Below are 3,926 nucleotides of genomic sequence, written 5' to 3'. Positions count from 1 at the left end.
GCCTGGCCAACATGGTGAAACCCCATCTCTACTAAAAATACAAAAATTAGCCAGGCATGGTAGCGCACGCCTGTAATCCCAGCTACCCAGGAGGCCAAGGCAGGAGAATCACTTGAACCCGGGAGGTGGAGGTTACAGTGAGGCAAAATCGCACCATTGCACTCCAACCTGAGTGACAGAGTGAGACTCCATTTCAAAAAAAAAAAAAAATTGTTAATAGAATTTTAAAAGTCAAGAATAAGGATATAAAGAAAATATTTTTGTACAGGTGTATAATATTTGTGTTTTAAGCTAAGTGTTATTACAAAAAAATCAAAAAGTTAGAATTATGAAGTTACAGTAAGCTAATATTTATTATTGAAAGAAAATTACTTTTCATAAATTTAGTATAGCCTAAGTGTGCAGTGTTTATAAAGTCTCCAACAGTGTGTAATGTCCTAAACCTTCACAGTCACTCCCCACTCACCCAGAACAACTTCCAGTCCTGTAAATGCCCCATACAAGTGTACTGTTTTTATTTTTTTTTTTTTTGAGGCGGAGCCTCTCTCTGTCCCCCAGGTTGGAGTGCAGTGGCACAATCTCTGCTCACTGCAACCTCCACCTCCCAGGTTCAAGTGATTCGCCTGCCTCAGCCTCCCGAGTAGCTGGAATTATAGATGCCTGCCAACATGCCGGGCTAATTTCTGTATTTTTAGTAGAGACGGGGTTTCATCATGTTGGCCAGGCTGGTCTTGAACTCCTGACTTCAGATGATCCACCCACCTCTGCCTCCCAAGGTGCTGGGATTACAGGCGTGAGTCACCACACCCAGCAATTTTTGTTTTTGCTTTTTTTTTTTTTTTTGAGACAGAGCCTTCTGTCGCCCAGTCTGGAAGGCAGTGATGCCATCTCGGCTCACTGCAACCTCCACCTCCTGGGTTCAAGCAATTCTCTGCCTCAGCCTCCTGAGTAGCTGAGATTACAGGTGCTCGCCACCATGCCTGGATAATTTTTGTATTTTTAGTAGAGATGGGGTTTCACCATCTTGACCAGGCTGGTCTTGAACTCCTGACCTTGTGATCCACCCGCCTCAGCCTCCCAAAGTGCTGGTATTACAGGCGTGAGCCACTGTGCCCAGTCAATTTTTTTTAAATTTAATTTTTAAACAGCGGCCATGCTAATCTCTGTATTGTTCCAATTTTAGTATGTGTGCTACTGAAGAAAGCACTATTTCTCTGTTTTTAAAATTTATTTTATTTTATTATTATTTTTTTTTTTTTGAGAAGGAGTCTTGCTCTGTCGCCCAGGCTGGAGTACAGTGGCGCAATCTCGGTTCACTGCAACCTCCGCCTCCTGGGTTCAAGCAATCCTCCTGCCTCAGCCTTGAGTAGCTGGGATTACAGGCGTGAGCCGCTGTACCCAGCCTATTTCTCTTTTACACCGTATTTTACTGTACTTTTTCTATGTTTAGATACACAAATACTTACCATTGTATTACATACAGCTGCCAACAGTATTCAGTGCAGTATATTGAAGTCAAAATTAAAATATAGAGATGAATCCCTAAATTTCTCATGTTATTTGGGATACCAGAATTGCAACTTCAGGCATACACACAGACTGACTGGTCTTTAATATGTCCAAAGAACAAAGAGGAGGTTTTATAAAAAGGAGAAACGTTGGCCAGGTGTGGTGGCTCACACCTGTAATCACAGGACTTTGGGAGACAGAGGCAGGAGGATCGCTTGCGCCCAGGAGTTTGAGACCAGCCTGGACAACATGGTGAGACCCCATCTCTACAAAAAAATAAAAAATAAGCTGGGTGTGGTGGCCCCCAGCCTGTAGTCCAGCTGCTTGGGAGGCTGAAGGTGGAGGATCGCTTGAGCCTAGGAGGTTGAGGCTGCAGTGAGCCTTGATTGTACCCCTGCACTCCAGCCTGAGTAACAGTCAGACCTGTCTGTCCGACAAGAAGAGAAAGGAGAAATGCTATGCATTGTTTTTCCAGAAAGTCCATTAGCACTAGTAGAGTGTTGGGGAGCTGGCACGCTCTGATTGGTAAGTGGCTTCAGTAGGTAAAACTAGATTTAGAGCGGTAGCAGGATGTTTCAGAAGCCATTAGATAAAACTGGTTTCAGGTGAGAGCAGGCCGTTTTGGCCGCCAGGCTTGCAGAGAATTGCATTCTGGGAGCTGTGTTATGTGCTCTAAGTGCTTTTTCCCCCCAGCTTCTCAACTGTTTTAATTGGGTCCGACAAGAACGACCCAATTCAAAAGGCCGGTCGCGGTGGCTCACGCCTGTAGTCCCAGCACTTTGGGAGGCTGAGGTGGGCAAATCACTTGAGGTCAGGAGTTCGAGACCAGCCTGGCCAACATGGTGAAACCCCCCCCCCCCAGTCTCTACTAAAAATACAAAAATTAGCAGGGTGTGGTGGTGGGCGGCTGTAATCCCAGCTACTTGGGAGGCTGAGGCACGAGAATGGCTTAAACCCAGGAGGTGAAGGCTGCAGTGAGCTGAGATCGTACCACTGCACTCCAGCCTGGGTGACAGAGCGAGACTCTGTCTCAAAGAAAAAAAAAAGAAAAAAAAGAATGACCCGAGTCATATAATCAACTTTCACAAGTAACATGCTGTACAGGTTTGTGGCCTAGGAGTAATAGGCCATACCATAGAGCCCAGGTGGGTAGGAGGTTCTACCCTATAGGTTTGTGTAATTAAATGATGTTTGCACAATGATAAAATCGCCTAACAACAAATTTCTTAGACATTTCCCTGTTGTTAAGTGACACATGACTATTTAAAATGTATTTAATCTGAAGCTATCTCTTTCGAATGCTATTTTATCGGATTTTAATGTTATGCTGACTTCATTAAAAGAATAAGGACTCTCTGTCATCTGAGCTCTGCAGGAAACACCACTGATGTGTGTGGCAGGGTAGGCAAGGAAGTGCTTAGAGTCTTCCAGGTCCTGTCAAAAGAACCGAGGACGAACCTGAAGAGGCTTTCACTGACCAAAGGCAGTTTTCTTTTTAAATTAATTAATTTTTGCTTTAAAAAATCTTTTTTCTTAGGATTACTGTGATTAAATTAAGGGTCTTCAGATGAGAGGAGCCTGGGTTACCCAGGTGTACCCAGTGTAATCACAAGCGTCCTTATAAGAGGGAGGCAGGTGGGTCAGAGGGCGCTGGAGGAGGAGGAGGAGACTGGATGTCAGAAGCCGGGGTGGTCGTCGTCGTCGTCGTCGTCGGGACTCAAAGATGCTACACTCTGGCTTTGAAGGAGGGGACCAGGAGCTACGGACTGCAGGAAGATTCCAGAAGCTGAAAAAGAGGCTGGGCGCGGTGGCTCACGCCTGTAATCCCAGCACTTTGGGAGGTTGAGGAGGGTGGATCACTTGGGGTCAGGAATTCAAGACCAGCCTGGCCAACATGGCGAAGCTCCTTCTCTATTAAAAGTACACAAAATTAGCCGGGCATGGTGGCAGTCACCTGTAATCCCTGCTACTCAAGAGGCTGAGGCACGAGAATCACTTGAACCCAGGAGGTGGAGGTTGTAGTGAGCCAATATTGCACCACTGCACGCCAGCCTGGGCGACAGAGGGAGACTCTGTCTCAAAAAAAAAAAAAAAAAAAGCCTGGAAAACTCAAAGAATGGATTCTCCCCTCAAGCCTCCAGGAGGAACGTGGCTCTGCCGACACCCTGATTTTGCCTCAGTCAGACTGCAGACTTCTGGCCTCCCAGAGGTAAGGTACACATTTTGCATTCTTTTGAGCCTCTAAGTTTGTAGCAACACTATCAACTGTATCACAACTTTAAAAATATTTTAGACCGGCCATGGTGGCTCACACCTGTAATCCCAGCACTTTGGGAGACCGAGGCGGGCGGATCACCTGAGGTCAGGAGTTCGAGACCAGCCTGGCTAACACGGAAACCTCATTTCTACTAAAAATA

At 45.8% G+C, this 3,926-nt stretch overlaps 1 non-coding gene across 1 annotated transcript; it reads right to left on the bottom strand.

Moving 5' to 3' along the window:
- Positions 1-1,103: 1,103 nt before the first annotated feature.
- Positions 1,104-1,207, bottom strand: LOC123572612 (U6 spliceosomal RNA). Its single transcript, XR_006697174.1, has one exon. It is a non-coding gene; the product is annotated as a U6 spliceosomal RNA (small nuclear RNA).
- Between the last annotated feature and the right edge of the window lie 2,719 nt (positions 1,208-3,926).

The sequence above is a fragment of the Macaca fascicularis genome, chromosome 3, assembly GCF_037993035.2.
Source record: "Macaca fascicularis isolate 582-1 chromosome 3, T2T-MFA8v1.1".
Classification (NCBI taxonomy): Eukaryota; Metazoa; Chordata; class Mammalia; order Primates; family Cercopithecidae; genus Macaca; species Macaca fascicularis.
The sequence above is the reverse complement of the archived record's forward strand: the minus strand, read 5'-3'. Positions and strand labels throughout refer to the sequence as shown.